Consider the following 17630-nt stretch of genomic DNA (forward strand, 5'->3'; position numbering starts at 1 on the left):
TAATATATACTGCCCCTTTTCATAACTAGATTTTACCAAATCTGAAAGTAATGTTGGGTCAAAAATTTCAAAAATCTATGAAAATGCAGTGTAAATACCTTTCTATGAACTACAGCTTATATAACTAACAGATATAAAAACATAATATGGAGTGACAGATGTTTAAGGAAGTTTGAGTAGCAATCTGATTGTTTGAATAAAATATTTTAAATTTTTTTTCCCAACAGTTTGAATAGCTATTTTTTTCCAGAAAATATATATTTTTTAGAAGATCTCTTACTCTGAATTATAAAAAGCAACTTATTTTTGAAAAGATTTTGCTCAGAAAGTTTCTCATTATTAAATATAATGCTTTGATAGGAAACATAGTCTTACGACTATTTGTATGACTTATGACAAAATTACTACAATATTATGACATATGAATAAAAATAGTACTTTTTCTTCACAAAAAATATATAGCAAATATCTGAAATTTTCCTCTCTTAAAATATCAATTATTAATTTTAAAGTGTAACGTATTTGCCACATATTCTTTAAATCCAGGAGCCAAGAGAAACAACACAGTTATCTTTTAAACATTACATTTATAATAAAAGTCGGTTAATTTTTCAACATCTGATAGTTTTTTTTTTTAAAAATGCACTGAACTAATAGGTATAACTTTTAAGCAATTTATATTAAATGAATAATTAATTTCCGAATATCACTTAACTGGAGCGAAACAAAAGCATTAAGATCAACCTTTCATCATGTACTTACATTATTTACCGGCGAAAAGAAATATGGAATATCAAAGAGAAGAAATGCTGCTTCAAAAATTTACTATCCGTAAGAAGAATTTAAATCACCACAGAAATATAGTTTTACACCGTTGGAAGAGAACAGCTATGAAAATGTTATTCACACAGCGATTTCATTTGACAAGGAAACAATATTTCTCTTAGTAAGAGATATACTCATGTGCTCCGATTTTTAGTCACTGACTTTCCATGTCATAATGGATATATTCTTATTTGTTTCGTTTTAAAGAGCTCGCGAAATAGTTCCATCAAACGCTACACACTTACATCTCAATATTTTTCATTTTAAATACTGAACGATCTCAATCGAGTGGGTGTTTCAAGAGATAAAAAAATACGCATCTCTTCCCCTAGCGGAAACGCACGGGCCTGCTGCTCCTGCTTCCAAGGTTACTGGTTAAAAACGAAACGAGACTCAAATGACGCCAAACGCGCCAACGAAATACCAGTGTCAGTTGCAGTTAATATTTACAAAGAGAATGAACTGGAAAGAATAATGATATGTGAATATGTTTTAACAAATATGATATTAAAAAGTTTATCTGTACAATAAAACACTATACCAATTTATTCATAAAATTGTCTATCGTTTTATTACTTCGCAGATGTAAAAGGCATTAAAGTATTGATTGAAAATTATTTTTCATTAAGTCTGAAAACAATTGTCATGTATTCTTTATGCCAAATTTCAAATAAATAGCTAATTGTAAACCAATTTATTTTTTAAATTCTATACAAATATTTTATTTAATTCTAGATATAAAAACCCGAGGCTAATTTTCTAACATTAGTTGTAATCGTAAAGTTATTGTACCATATTAATCCCGGCAGAATTTCCAAATAGAAATTTTCGAATTCTTCTGTTAGACTCTCCAATTTTCCTTGTATATGTGTTTTTTTTTTCCCCTAGAGAAATAATTTGGAATCTTCAGTAATAGCATAATAATTTAGACAGGATTCATTAAGTAATAAATGATGATGAATTATTAGTGATAAATTTAAATATTCTTCCTTAGTTATGATTTTAAAAATCATGAATATTAAATGACAAAAACGAACAATCTTAAAATGATCTGTCTTTAATAAATCATTACTGTCAAATACTTTAATATATAAATTATATTATTTTAAAAGAATAAAGAAAATACACAAAATATATCATTTTGTGTTTTAAATTTTCGTATAATACTGTTGATTTTTGAGTGCAAGCGGTCAAGAGTGAGAAATCCTTAGTATGCGGCAAAATTTAGCAATACCTTTTATGTAAGACTTCATCGGTGAAACAATTTAAGTACAGTCAAGATATATATCATAGGTATTTATTTTCAGAAATGAAACGAAAGAAAAATTGGAACACCTAAAATTAAATATTTAGAGGGAGCTAAAATATAATACTATATCCCGGAGTGCCTAACCTTACTAAATTAATGAATACCGATAAAACAACTGCACAGGGATAATGAGTAATTGAGTCAATTCCTAATCATACGATGAAATCACAAATGCACAGCGCCAGCTTAATTTTAGAATCCCCCTACCTTTTTGCATCAGTAAAAGGGTGTGATGTCACACCACCACATGAGACGAAATGCATTTTGAGCTTAGATGATGCAGTTACCATTTGAGTGTTATATCGAGAAATGTCATTGTGCGCATGCTTATTTCCAAAATTTGAATGGCAGAAATTCATAGTTTTCATGGCATTTCTTAATTAACTTTGAATAGGTATTCTTCAATATTTTCTCTAATGGTTTCAACACAGAATTATTATAATGCTGACAAAGATAAAATTTGCATTTTTACTAAATGTATTGTTTGCATAAATATTTTCGATTTTAAAGTCATTTGATTCCTAATAATTTCTCTGGTATTGTCTTTGTTATCTGACCTCGATTCAGAATTACAAGAAGTCGCTAACAAGCTGTGCTGAGGTTCCGAATGAAATTGTCCAGTGTTTCGAAACAATTATTTCCATATCAGCCATTTTAAATATTTCATTTCGTTACAATAATACAAATGAGCTTCTCCGAGCAATTCTACTTCGAATTTGATTTTTCTCTACACACAATATTAAATTATTTATAATTCCAATTTCTTTTGGTTAATTCGAAATCAACCAATAAACTATGAGATATTGTATTTTAAAAAAATTATTTTTTTAACTAAATATATCTAAATTTTATTTTCTCAATAATCGTAAATGAATAAATAACTTTCAAGTCTTGTAATTGATTTGAAGAAATTATGGCTGCGCAATGCACCGAATACATATATCAATTACTTAAAATTACGTACCGCTAATTTTTTTTTTTCACTTTTTATAAAATAAGAAATGCATTTATAAAGATACTTCAAGCTTAAAATTTTTCCTTTTCTCTTGTACTGATTTTTAGACATAGCTATTCGAAATTCGAATTTTCGGGTACACCAAATTTTTCTTGCTATCTCCCGTCAGCTTCGAATTAGACCGAGTTCCTCTGCATTTTGAATTGCAATAAAAATCTGCATTTCTTCGAAATAAATTGAGAAATAAAGGGATTTCGGAAAAGCTAAAAGCAAATATTTATCCCAATCAATTAAATCGAAGATTTTTTAACAAGCTGCGCTAATGCTATCCATTTCATATTTGACAATCAGATAATGTGTAACGAAATCAAATTATGCACAAAATGGCATAAAAATGAAAACGATATTAGTGTTTTCTAAATTTTTACAAGGGTATGGTAGTAAAATTTTAGTGTTACACATCAGTGGCAAATGGCCAAAATTCTAAATGTTTTCCTTTTTCGTCACCTCCCCCCCCCCTCTCCACCCTTTCTTAAAATCCATATTCATAAATTGAAACTACAGTTATGAAACTCGGAAATGTATGATGATAAAAACGTTGCTGTAATTTACTATTTTGTCTTTCTTTTTCGATTCAAGATTTGTTCTTCAATTCCCTTTAACTGAGAAACAAAAAGCCTGCTTCGTCTATCCGGAATATCCTGATTTTATTGCTTCCGAAGAAAGATATAACAAAAAGTAAAAGATGACCTTGAAAGGGAGCAGATATTAACTATCGACAATGCTACCATCTTAGATTTCTCTTTCTTACTAAATTCTAAAAAACTTTGAGAAGTAAAAAATATTCTTTTCTTTAACTTTTTCCTTAAAATTCTAAAAAAATTTTCTTTCAAAAATCAATATTTTATTGGTTTAAAATCATATATTACGAAGATTTCTTTAACTAGATAAATTTCATTAATAATATTTACTATGAAATTCATTATTTATTATACAAGTGATTAATATGAATACAGCCCATTTTACAAAATTTGTGAAAATTCAATTTGTGCCAGTAGATTATAATTAATAATTTATCACAAAAAGTTTTTGATCACAGTGAACACAACTTAACAGGGAAATATAAAATAAGCAATAAAATAAATGTTCATGATTAAATTCGGCCAAAATGCTTAGTAATTCGATAACACAAACCTCATATCATAAAATTCAATTTTAAGATAATTATATGACACAAAATTACACATTTTCTGAGTATTATAAAATCTTTTAAATACAATATGTTTTATAGATGGTTATACGTAATGAAATAAATGATGGGCGATTTTTTTTTAAATCGAATCTCAACGATCGGATTTTAAATTTTGTTGCCATGGCAAGGAAATTAAAATGCAAAAAATGATTTAATAACTTTTGCAACTGTATTAATCTCTTGAAATATGCATTCATTTAGCCTTCTAATTAGATGACTTTTTTTTAAAGCATTTATTGTAATTTCAATCCATAACAAAAGGGGAGGGGTAACCGAAGAAGGGAGGCGATATACTTAAGAATTTCCAAACGATTTTTAAACATTGTCACTTGGACTTAATTATATAATTACATAATTAATTATAAAAAACTGCAGGAAGATAGATATTGTACGAGCAGCGTTTAATAAACCCATTATATTTATAAAACTTAATCTCAGTTTTGCAATTTATTTTAGGCCCAATGGAGCTAAACAGTTAAAAAGATGTTGCTTGCATTTTTTTTTTTTTTTAAATTTTGGAAACAGTTTTAATTATAAGAGTATAAAAATTAAATTAAATATGTTAATATGGTAAGAAGATTATAGAAATTTTCCTTAAATAAAACGATACGAAAATGAAGTTCAACGCGAAATTAAAATTACATTAAGTGCAGACACGAAACAGAAAAACAATTTTTGTCAAAAAAATTGATTCCATTAAAGATGAGTATAAGACGATTTCCATATTTAATTTGCTTCACAATTAAGTCTTTTTTTCCTGAAAACTTCGCTTCGACACAAATTAATGCAATCAAAACTTATTTTTAAGCTGTTTAGCTAGGTCCAAATATTAAGTAAAAGAAAACAATAATTTTAAAACTAAGATGACAAAGATTTATGCTAAGGTGACAAAGATCATGCTTTGTAATTTTTTTATAAAAAATAAATAGTAAATAATTTTAATAAATAATGATAAAAATAAAAGTCATTCTTTAAAAAAATCATTAATTATTTCTTTCCTTTAAATTTTTAAGCGAACTTTTTTTCTTCTACTCATTTTTTATGAAGTATATTGTACAACAATAGAGTTAAAAATTATTTGATTATGATTAACAGCAACAAAATGTATACGAACTCGGTTAAAATTACCAGAAAGAATTCAGAAATAAAAATGCTTTAAAATTCGAATTAAAATAATTTCGAATTTTAAACAATATTTTAACCCTTTACACTCGGATGGTGCCTCTCACCCACCAATCAAAACAATGCATCATCATTTTTGACATTTTTTAAAATTTATTTTTTAATTTTAATTGTTAAAAATACTTACAGAATGGTAAAAAAGATATAGATTCATTGCTTTGGGGAAATTAAACTTAAAACAACTGTATGTATTTATTTTTTGGTGTAATTATTAAGTCCATGCATTAAGTGAATTATGCATAGAATTACTTTTTCGAATGCAACGGGGTAATATTATGTTCATAAAAAAAACAAGGGACCGTAGAAAAATTAAATTAAAGATTACAATAAACCAAAAAGTCATAATATAATAAAACTTCTCCCCCCCCCTCAAGCAATTTTATTCTGAATTTAACAAACAAAATAAACCAAAGTTTGAAAAAGAATGTCAAACAAAAAGCCAAATACCTGATGGAAAAGACATTCATCTTGTGAAGAAGATTTGAAAAATTGCTGTATTTCTTCTCCTTCGGCTTTCACAGGATTCAGTGAGGCACGAAGAAACAAATATAACCACCCAACCAATCCCAAAGATATTTATCAGCCCTATTATGCCGCAATACCGACTTGAGGGGTTCCTTCCTGATTACCAGACAACGAAGTTCATCCTGCTTCAATTACTGAGCCGAGATTGCATGGCTTCGGTCAGGGATGTTGTCAAAACCAAGGCCATGAAACCGAAATATTTTATAAAGAAAGAAAGTCTTAATTTTTTTTTCAGTACCAATAAAATACACCAAGACCTTGGACTTTTAAACCTATTCACCTCCAGATTTATCTAGTCATAAACAGGTTGGCGATGCATCCCTCAGTATAGTAATAAGTGAAAAAATAAATTTTAAAATCAGTTTATTTATTTCAGTCTCCATTTATGCCCTTTCCCATTGGCGTAGAGACCAGGGGGCATAGAAGATATATATATGTCAGAGGGTACCATAGAGACACTTTTTAATTCTTTGTTCTCCTACGCCAAGTTTGACTCGCCATTCTGAAAGATGCATCTTTCTCACAAGTTTGACTCGCCATTCTGAAAGATGCATCTTTCTCACAATCTTGTTAAATAATGATTATTATAAAAGCTGTATAAGAGCAATGCTCATTAATTTTTAAGATTTACAAAAACCCATTTCAGCTTCTTAAGCTCTAAAAAGAAATCGCCACCTTCGTATATATATCATTATGTAATTATTTATTACTTTTCGGAATATAAAAATTATAAAAAAAGATGAGAAAAAATATAATACTATTCATCTTTATTCGGAAGTTCATCGAGGGTGGTTTTGGGTGAAAGAAATCATAGAATATCCCAGACGCCACTTAATCTCCACAACGCCACTGTCCCTCCCTCATTATTTATTTCAAGATGTGAAAATTGTGTTATATCTCATAATATAAATGACTTTTCAAAAAAGTCCATGTGCATGACCTTGGTTCTCTTTCTCTAAAAATAACAAATTTACGATTTCCTTTTGGATTCTGAATGAATTTAATAAATACTTTTTTTACAACATTTTTATTAATCCATTAAAATATTCTTATTTTTATTATTTTATACTTTATGGGTTTCAGTTTGTATTTTATAATTAGAAATGTTATGGAACCTTGAAATAATCCCCCCCCCCCCCAATGACTACTAACAGCACCAACAACATGGAACAAAAATATAATTAAATTACTCCTTTAACTGATTGATAAGTTCTGAAAAGATTAAAATCGTGTATTGTCATCGATAATATATAAATATACAAAATATCAAAATTCTAACAAAACCAGGAAATGAGTGAAAAATAAATTACATATTTCCATTTTTATCAACATAAAAACTAGCTTTTTTTTTTAAGCGAGTAAAAAATTTTAAAAAGCGCGATTACTTACAATGTATTTAATTGTAGCCAGCGGCGATTCAAATTAATAATAAGCAAAAGGCAGTGATTGACTGCATTTCCAGTGAATAAGATTTTATTATTTCTACGTACCTTAGTGCTCTAGGACGTTATCTAGGAATGAAATTACATTCATGTGGAATGAATATAGTACTTTCTCACACAGAATATCAATTATTAAAAAACTCGGTTCAATGCAAAAGGGTAGGGAAAAGATGAATATTTGCTTCAAACATCATTCTTTGAGGGGAGGGGGAGGATAGCGACGTGAAGATAATATTTTTGGGTTGTTTCGTACAGCCATAAGTCAATGAACGATAACGGAAGGGCGAAAATTTATAATATGCCCTGAGCACCATTTATCACAGCCATTCCACTAGTTTTATTACAATATATCAATTACTTTTAAAAATTAACAATATTATTCAAGTCTATTCAACTATACGGCGCAGATTTCTCCATGCTGTCGTCGTCAAAAGACTCATTCTTTAAAATGCATAAGTTAGGTGTGTCTCATTTTGTAAAACTTAGAGTAAATCAAATATGGCCACCTGCCAGTTGGCTCTGCACTTTGCTTTCACATTCATCAACAAAGAAATAAAACCCTCCGTCAGATTTGAATCATCATTAATATTTACATAGCACAATACAGATAATAAATTACTTGAAAACAAATAAGCGAGTATTTATGTTTTTTATAATAGTAGATGTAGCACATTAAATATAGTTTGAAAAATCTTATCGTCTGCAATTTATTTTGTGCTTTTGTTTTCAACCTTTTACAAAAATAATTCTGATTTTACTTAACTTTATAAATGATGTTCATATTTTTCTAAAATATACGTATACAGCATTCAGCAGAATAAAAGGAAAGGCTGTTACTGCGAGGTTTGAATTTATAATGCGAGTTTGCAAAAAATAATGCATCTTGAATATTCCACATGAACAAAAACCAATAAGTTAGCAAATGCAGCATGGCAATTTGCATAAAATGGTGAATAATTCACAAAGGAATAGATAATTTGCATACAATAAATATACTCAGAATTAATTTTAATACAATCTATTGCTTTCTGACATTGTTTCTTTGATAGAATGACGAAAGAAAATTAGTCATAGTCTTTGAAGAAGAAAGAAAGTGAAATTCATTTAAAAATAGGCCATTTATCAGTGAAATATCTCGATCTATGTAACCTTAGTACTAAAATAATAGCAATGCCGATTTTTTAAATTATTTTTTCATAACTTCAAATTGTATAATAATAAGTACGTTTGCTCTGCAAATTGCAATATGATTAATATTTTTTATACAATAATTTCAAACTAATTAGTGCATATTCCTTTGATGTAAACATCATCCAGCTTCTGCAAGTTCCTCAACTCTTATAACTCAGAAATAGTCTAATATATCTATGAAATCCTTTATAATGAATTATATTTTGTGAACGATTTTATAAGTTAGAGGGAAACTTAAAGGAAAATCCACCAAATTCACAAGTAGAAAATTCACAAGGAACGCCATGCGCAACAATAATAAACTTAACTGTCTGTAAACTGGAAGTTCAAAAAAGCTATAATTCGGTGTATACTACCGATTTTTTTTGTCATTAACTGGTCCTCCTCGGTCTTGGAATAGTAAAATCGGAAGTATGCGAGCGCTATTTAATTGCTGCCAACGTTCTTTATGCCGCGTTTCATACTGCAATGGTTACGAAACCAAAGTGAAAAACTCAATGCAGCAAAACGGTCGGCTAGTTCTTGCCTGATACTGCAGAGGCTCTGGAGATGCAAGTGAGCACTATCCAATGATTATCAATGTATTTCATGTTGCACTTCCGATGACGCCGGATAACACACACACATACACACACACGTGTGTGCCAGGCTAATGATGTGGGCGTGAGCTATCAAAAGAACTCTACAGAATTAAATGATTCTTGTTTCATGTACATAATTTCATTTCAAAGGAAATCGAACACAAGTGTTCGAAAATATATTGTTCATATACATAAATTGTTTTTAAATATCTTAGGATCGTAGCCAGAGGATTTAATAGAGATACATTAAATAGCTTAGGCTTTTGAAATGTCATTGATTGTAATTAGAGTTCGCAGCTAACATTCAACAATCAATCGTCATTTTTACAGCAGCCTTGAATTTTCAATCGGCAAGACGTACTTAATTCTATTCTGCTCAAATTCTTTCACTTGTCTCGCTTAGAAATGCACGCATCAATAGATGTGATTTATAGAATTCTACTAGAAGATTAAGTGTTTTTATTTTTGAAACATGACAAAGCGTGGCATTAAGGAATTTCCAATTCTCATGAAAAATTCCTTCTTGAATAAGCAAGATATTCGAAGGTTAAGTTAAAAAAAAACAGTCTAATCCATTAAGTATTTACTACATAAAAGACAAAATAACACTATCCAGTAACTATAGTTAGTTATTATAAGTATTCATACACAACTATGAAATAATTTTTTTAAGTCCTCCCCGCCTCCTCCTTCCCCCTCAAATGCTAGTAAGGAAGAAGAATTTTTATGGCTTCAAGAGCCAGATTTGATTATCATATTTGCCAAAGTTTATTTTTAAAAATGAATTTAAGCACTAACTTGTAAACTGGTTGAAAAACATTGTGAACAGAAAGTTACATGTAACACATCTAACTGAAAATGTTTTCATAGTTAACTGAAATGTAAGAACAATTTAATATATTTTCATAGTAGCACAACTGTACTGTTAAACACATGCTGCTACACAAAACATTTTACTCCTTATTGGTTTAAATATATCTAATTTCAAAGTAGTTTTATTTTATTTTTTTTTTTTTAAGATTATTACCGTGCTGAAAAATAAAGACATACAAACTTGATTAATCTAGAAGGGTCAAATAATTATTAAAAAAAAATTGAGATAGAACTTTGAATCACCAGAAAGATACCAAAATTCAGTCTTTAAATAATTTAGGAATCGTAGTTTATTGTTATTACAATGTAACCAAGAATCAGTTTCGTAAATTAAAATTTTTTTAGATACGGTATTCACGTCTAAACTTATTATATTTTAGCATAGTTAGTTGCTTGGTTCAGCTAAATCAGTCGCATTCATTATTTCTACTTTTTGTGTCAAAGCAGATTTGTTTAGTTTAAATTTGATGTTTCAAAATAACTTATAAAATTGACTTACAACAAATACATTTCGAATAACTATAATACATTAACAATCAGAAATCTCTTTCTTTATTGTATTTTGAATCGAAACTAAAATGAAGTCATTCCTATTAAAAAAAATTCTTGTGTACCAACCAAATAATGAATTGTTTCCCTTCGGCTTACACGCTCTAATCCGAATGGAAACAGTGACACAACCAGAAATAGAAAGTTGAATAAGGAAATAAGATAAAGGAAAAGCGAAGATCAAAAGTTTCAATTCTACTACAAATGGTTCATAATGTGTGCTTAAAGACGCAGCCCTTCATTACGAATGGCAATCAACAAAGAAAGGCTACATCTACAATAAAGACATCTTGTAAATCAATTTAATAGCAATTTCACAGGTTTTTTAAAAAGATTTTTTGGCTCATCATAAACAATTTTAAACACGGGAGTACGTGGAAAGGAGAAAGCGATGCAAAAATCAGTGTAATGTTGGGCAACTTCAGCCAAAGAGTAAATATTTCACTGACACATTCAAAATTTAACTTCCAGTAATTAATAAAAGTATAAATAAAACAAACTGTATTGCAACTTTATTGCAATACAACGGGCAAATTGAAATAGATAAGAACATATAAAACAGATAAGCCACCTATGAAAAAATGCTTTCAATTTATTTAAAGCAAGTGCTTACCGCTTTATTTAAGTATATTTAAAAAGCTAATCCGTTATCCCATGCATAAAACAAGCAGTATAAAATCAAAGTATATAAATCATTAATTAAAAAGTTATTTATAATGAAAAAGGGATTAACCACAAAGAGCGGGATTAAATAACACAAAATGCCGCAAAAAGGATGAAAATTTTCGGAACACATCTAAAATTAGATTTATAAACCATAAGAATTATGGAGATTATTAAACGAAATTAGACAAACCAATAAGGAGAACATATTAATTTTTTTTTAAAAAAAAAGCTATCAAGCGAACAGAGAAGATTAAAAATAAACAAAATTAACTCCAGCGACACCGAAATTTGTAAACATCACGAATACAATGAAAATAAACACTGCTCCACAAAGAAAATTTTTCATCATCTAAAACATAAAAATAAAATTACATGAAATGAAAAAAAAATGAAGTGATTGCAGTAAAAAAGTGAAACGCAGTCGTTTTAGAGGAACAGATATGTGATTCACGAGAAGATTGCTTCGCCGAGTCTGAAAGCCATCACGCTAAATTCAAGTCAATAGCATAATGTCTCAGCAGTTTTCACGCATTAACTCATTCTGTATGTTTGACCTTTTAATGATTCCAATACACGGCGAAAGGCTATTTTCCAAAAAGATTTATTGCCATGGCACTGACATGCAAAATGGACAAAATGAAGAATGTTCTACAGGATTACTTTTTGTTTGTTTGTTTGAATTCACTAGCAAGTTTCTTTCAACTTAGAAGATTCTATTTTACCTAATACTATATCTTATTTAAAGTACACATTGCTATTGGAACTATTACAAAGGTGATTCCTTATTTAAACAATACGCATGCAAGCGCGCGCGCACACACACACACACACACACACACACACACACACACACACACACACACACACACACACACACACACACACACACACACACACACACACACACACACACACACACACACACACACACACGTATAAAGCTGAAAAGCAATTCCTTTTGTTATTTAACTTATTTGTTTATAAATTTTTTTCTGAATTAAATAAACAATTAAGTTCATCCAAAATAATTTTAGAAAAAATTATATAATTAAAATTTATAGCCAATAAATGCCAAAGGACTTGTACACAAAATTAACACCTTTATTTGAAACTACACAACGCACATATGTGTAACTTTGGCATAAGGGTAGATGGCCAATAGGTACATCACTTTCTAAAATTTTATGGCACATCAAATAGAGGACTTTTGATCAAGGACAGGTTTAAAGTACACCAGGACAAGATCCTGAATAAATATTCGATAAAATCCAGTTCCGAAACCAAATTATTCCGATTTCAAAGCCCTCCAGCACAGAGTCACAGTAACTGGTACTCTGGTCCCAATAATGGCCTATTGGGTTAAAACAAGGTATTATTAAGGAATACGAAGTAATAATGCTACAAGTTCTATTATTCGCTTCTTAACTAGATTCCCTCGAAAAAGGTGGATCGAAATTATAGATTCAACACTGTCCGCTCTGGCAATGAATTACTAGTAGAGCAGGGTTTCTAATGGAGATACAAATGTGACCCAATTTCCTCCAAGACACCCTACCCATATATAAAGGGATATAGACACCCTACCCATATATAAAGGGATATAGACACCGTACCCATATATACAAAATCACGCTTCTACCACATACACTTGGTGTTACATATTGTTCTGATAATAGAAAAGGCTACATTTCCATTTTATCATATGACCTTGGTTCATGGACTTAGCCAGTTACGCTAGATAAAGTAAGATTAATCGCCACAGCAATAACAATGACCTTTAAGATATCCAATCATTAAAGCGCAACTTAGAAATAGTTATGCCATTAAAACCTTTTTCACTACGTTTTAACATTAGCCCTTTTTTTTTGTTTAATTTCGGAGATCGAGTTTCTATTAAACGAATGAAGTAATAATGATATTTCTAAGAAAAATCAAATGAGCAAATAATTACAAAAGCGGAAGAAAAAAAAAAACTTTATGCAAGAAACAAATTTTATGCATGATAGCAAGTCCGACAAGTTAGGTTAAGAAACTTGAAAATTCTTTTTGAAGAAGATTTATCAGCAAAATCGACGAGAAAAAAAGAAGAAATGATCGCACAATTCATAATTTTGTCTTCCACGCTCTACGCTTTAATGACTTTCTTCGCTTGTTTGCACCTTTGTCGCACGAAACGGAGCAATAAAATTCATGTAAAAGCCACAGTCGTCAAACCGACGGAGGTTTCGTCTGCAGAACAATGGAATGACAGATGTAAAGAGAATACAGATACAGTTTAGACTATTGTGTGCTGTAAGACAAAGCCGCTTGAAATTTTCTGAAGAATGAAATGCATGGATAACAAAAATTGAACATGATTCAGCCTTTTTTTAAAGCGAAAAGGAAAAAACCGGGATTCGATTGATGATGTATTGTGTGTCATATAACTTTTTGTGGCTGATTATGAAATCGCACTATAAATAATAAAAAAGTAACTTTAACCCCTTGCACTCTGAAAAGTAATAATGTGAGGGAATGAAGATCATTTTCATCCATGCTGTGGACGCATGAACCCGTATATTTCCGGGAACATTTCTTTAACTAACACATTTCACACAGAACAAACACTAAGAGAAGACATTGACGCGCGCACATCTTAACAGAACAGCATCTCATCTCATTTTAATAACAATCGCAATGCATTATGAGATGCGTACCTAATCAGGCATCGTCATCTATTATCCAAAAGGTAAGATAGAGTAATGCAATTGCTACAATAAGATAATTATACATATGCGAATGTAAGGATACCTTTTAAAGCTTAGGAAACTCAAAAGTATACCTATAGGTTTCTGATAATTTCTAAAAATTAATAGAAGAGTTTTTCTTGTTATAAGGCTTTTATAAATAATCATTATCTAACAATAATATGGAAACGCCGCATCCCTTAGAATGAGAATCAGATTCGTTACAAATGTATAAGGTTAAAATGTGTTAGAATGTCAATGGATTAAGAAAAAAAACTTAATATAAAGTGTATTAAACTCATTTTTAACGTATTTAATAAACAGTAAATTAAAGGAATAAGTATATTAAAAATAAATGGATTCGAGGAAAAAAATAAAAAACAACCGCTTCTACAAATACTAATAAATACTAATAAAAAACAGTGCTTCTACAAATACTAATCAATACTTTAAGGAAAACGAAAAAAAAATGCCCTATTTAGATATTTGTAAATCAATCAATCAATTGTACAAAATGGAGTCATCTAGCAAAGCCTGCTCTTTTAAAATACATGTAATAGAGAAAAAAAAAAAAAAAAAACGCTCAACCATTGGGAAAGTGAAAACGCAATAAAAGCAAAGTTTAATTGTTTTGTTTCTGATGGCTCATCCTCTCTAACCATTCAACGCTCTGAAAAACCAGAGAGCAAAAGTCGACATAGATATTAATTACCTACGACTCGCTTTCCACTGTTGAGTGAGTCCAAGTTATCGCATCACATCCAGATAGTCAAGAATTACTTGCTCCTCTGTTTACACTTGGAGGTTTTCACAACCAGACAGCCGGGCATTGTAATGCAATTTGTCTGGCCCAAGTGCGTAAGTACCGATCGGTGCTCATCGCCTTTTTTCCCACCCCTTTCGTAGGTGGAACGAGGGTGATCCGAGCGGAGCACCTTTCGACTCGCAACAGACTTTTTTCAGGGAAATATGATCCGGATTAGATCTGACTTTAAACGAAAAAAAGGCTGTTTCTTCGCTTCGGTTACGTAATGTTTTTTTTTCCCCTCCTTTGTTCCTTTTCTTTTTTTTCTTTCTTTCTTTCCCTCCTAAATGCACGGCCACATGACGGTTTCCCACTACCTCGTTCGTATTTGCGATAGAATCTGATATTCTCGGATGTCTTCTTGATTGAATTTGTTGAATCGCACATGGAATTCTGGTTCATTTCATTGAACAAGAAAAATTTATCGGAGTCTTTTGGTAGTGAATATAAGCGATGTCTAATTGCCTTGTAGAGGTAAAATTCAATTTCTGTATCTTTTACAAATAAAACAGAAATATAAACATGTACATACAACTCATTTTAAAACTCAAAGATTGAATCGATCTCCTTAATAATATCCAAATATAAAAGGAACATTTTATTTACACAGTGTAATATTCAGTGGAGTAAAATTAGAAATATATTAATTTAGTTTAATTTATTTATGCTATTTTAAAGCAACAAAGCCATTAAGACCATACCTTAATCGGCCAAATTCTCTTTACATTTTCATATCATTCCAAGGGTGACGTTTGATTTCCGATGTCAGTTTTGACGTATTTACGGTAAAATTTCGTAGAACCAGTTTTCGGATCATGCATGAACCTGAAGAAATGGCATGATTAGGAGTCGAAATCTTGCAAAAAGTTTACCATGGTTCCAACGTAGAAAAAATATGGATTCAACTCCAATACCAGTCTAAAATCAAAGCAACTGTACTTTTATTTCACTTTAAAATATTAAATACAAAAAAGTGATAAAAAAAACAACTCAGATCGTCATTTATCCTTACCACAACAATGTTACGATTATTAGTCAGCGGCTTCTAAAAGTCAATTCGAAAAAACGCGAATATAAAATACGAAGAAGGTATTTGGAATTTAAAGTTGGAAGTGGCAGAAATGCTGATGCTATGTCAAACATATAGTAAGGATGGAAAGAATTTTAAAAATATGAAATTTTAAAATATTTTCATCGTGATAAATAAATAATGGTTAAGATTGAAGATAAAAACAATTTTTGCGAACCATATCAACTAAGAAAAATAAAGTATTTTCATAAAATAATTCAAGTACCAACAAAAATTGGTTTAATGCAAAAGCACTAAAATAATGTAAAGATAGCGGAGCATGCCAACCTGATGAGAAAAAAAAATCTCGTATTTGCTAGAGAAAATAAAATTATAAATGTTTAACAGCATGCCATTTTAAGTATATCTTATAGACTGAATTGTTCGATGTATTGTTTTAAAAAAACTTTAAAATCTGTCGTTATTGTTTTTTTAAAAGCCATTTAACAAAATGCACTCTTGTTTGGTTCAAGTTTCAAATCTGTCCTGTTCGGATAGGCAGGATTTTTTTAGCACTTATTATATAGATAACAGCAGGCGTTTTTCCGATTATTTCATGCAGCTCATAATCTATTGTATCTTAGAATCGTAGATTAAATATTTTGTAGCTTTTCTTTCTCGGACGAGTTCGTAAATGGTCCATTTAGCTCAAAGGGGGTGGAAATGGTTGGGAGTTAAAATTTTCATTTCGCTATAACTTTCTTAACGTTGAAGACAGAAAAATAAATCCAATTAGCCAAATTAACATCTCATTAAGGCGAGCAACTTTCATATTTAAAATGTTTCGATAACTGCAATAATTTAGAAATTATGGATTGAAAAGTGATTTTCCAGCTCTAATTTTGACTGTTTTTAACATTAACAACTTATATTGCCAATAGTAACTTAAAGGTAAAGGAATTTACCTTTGCCTTAGCTTGTCTTTTTGTGTATTCGTATAGGGATCGTCCTTTTAAAAGTTTTAAGTAGCTCTTTTACGGAAGAAAGTTGTTGTGAAAACGATATCTTCAAAAGAAAGATTAACTAAGATCTGGACGCAACTGATTTCTTGAAACAAAATGTTTCAGGTTTAAAAAACAAACAAAAGCGTTGATGAAGAACGGCACCAATCTTGAAACAGATGCAGAAACAACTAACATCTGCCGCTTCGAGCAGACACCTGCCAATTTTTCCTCCAGTTGTGTCGAGGAAAAAACGACGCATGAACGCACGTTCCACGCCTTCAGCACTGCACGCTTCGGGTGAATTTTCAGATAGTTGACTTTTTTCTGATGTAGTTTTAATGAACGAACATAATTTGTGTACGAATAAAAAGGAAGAAAAATACTCCAAATCGCATCGCTGCCTCTGTCACACGTCAAAGAATAAATAAACGCGATCGTTTGCATGCAATTCTAAAAATCAAACAAGGTGAATGTTTGCGAGGTTGCAGCAGACATTAATTAAACGGATATGAAGTATTTATGAAACATTTCTGTGAAGAATTCCTATAAAGTTCAGATTTACTGAAAAATTGTTCGTTTTTTTATTAAAATTAATACGTCAAAAAGGAGGTATAGCAATAAAGAAGGATTGGCTATCCAAAATAGGGGGAGGGGGCGTGCGAACGAAGCCATGGCCATCAAGAATTAAATGCTCGACTTTGCCTTCTTTTTTTATATTTTTAAAAATGAAAAATTA

At 30.2% G+C, this 17630-nt stretch overlaps 1 protein-coding gene across 4 annotated transcripts in view; it reads right to left on the reverse strand.

The window, feature by feature from the left end:
• Window positions 1–17630, reverse strand: part of LOC129963279 (ras-specific guanine nucleotide-releasing factor RalGPS1-like) — a 55700-nt gene that overhangs the window by 15490 nt on the left and 22580 nt on the right. Inside the window, exon 1 of one of the 4 annotated variants that reach the window (XM_056077538.1) lies at window positions 763–1146. The exons of the other annotated variants lie outside the window; for them this stretch is intronic. The gene's annotated coding sequence lies outside the window, so the exon portion shown is untranslated. Of the gene's footprint in view, window positions 1–762; window positions 1147–17630 lie in introns of those variants that run through there. 4 annotated transcript variants of the gene reach the window in all.

This window comes from Argiope bruennichi, chromosome 3 (genome assembly GCF_947563725.1).
Source record: "Argiope bruennichi chromosome 3, qqArgBrue1.1, whole genome shotgun sequence".
NCBI classification, from domain to species: Eukaryota; Metazoa; Arthropoda; class Arachnida; order Araneae; family Araneidae; genus Argiope; species Argiope bruennichi.